The following is a 596-nucleotide window of genomic DNA, read 5'->3' on the forward strand; positions in this document are numbered from 1 at the left end:
AATGAATGAGCAAAAATTAAATTAAAAAAAAAAAGAGCCCAAGTTGTAAGGAAAACATGTATTTCCCTTCAGAAAAATCAAAGCCAGAATGTTTAGGTATTTACATCTCCCCCACTTAGCAACTGCAGTTGCTCAGGCAAGAGCACACCTCGCCCTCCTCATCCTTGTATCATAGAAACACCTGTAGGAGGGAAGAGGTTGAGGAGCTAACTTATGGGAGGAAACTTCAGTGTTTAATTCTTTTAGCTTGGCCTATGAAGGAAAATCTTAATTTGAGGATGACAAAACAAGTGCCTCAGGGCCAATACAAATTTACATGCTGCAAAACAGCCAAAGAAGTAAAGTATTTATACTTCAAGGCTAAGAGCCCAGGGCCAAAACCTGGAGACATCATCCTACCATACTTCCTAGGGTGGGCTTCCTTTTTATTTGCTGGGTTAGTCATAGTGATAGAAAATCACTCTTGTCCTTCCAAATAATGAAATTAGTCAGGTTTAATCCTTCCCTTACCCCCTAGGTAAGAGCATTCTTACTCTATAACACTATGTTCTTTAAGCTTTGTTCAAAAACTGTTGAAATTAACATGAATTGTTAGA

This window comes from Perognathus longimembris, chromosome 4 (genome assembly GCF_023159225.1).
Source record: "Perognathus longimembris pacificus isolate PPM17 chromosome 4, ASM2315922v1, whole genome shotgun sequence".
NCBI classification, from domain to species: domain Eukaryota; kingdom Metazoa; phylum Chordata; class Mammalia; order Rodentia; family Heteromyidae; genus Perognathus; species Perognathus longimembris.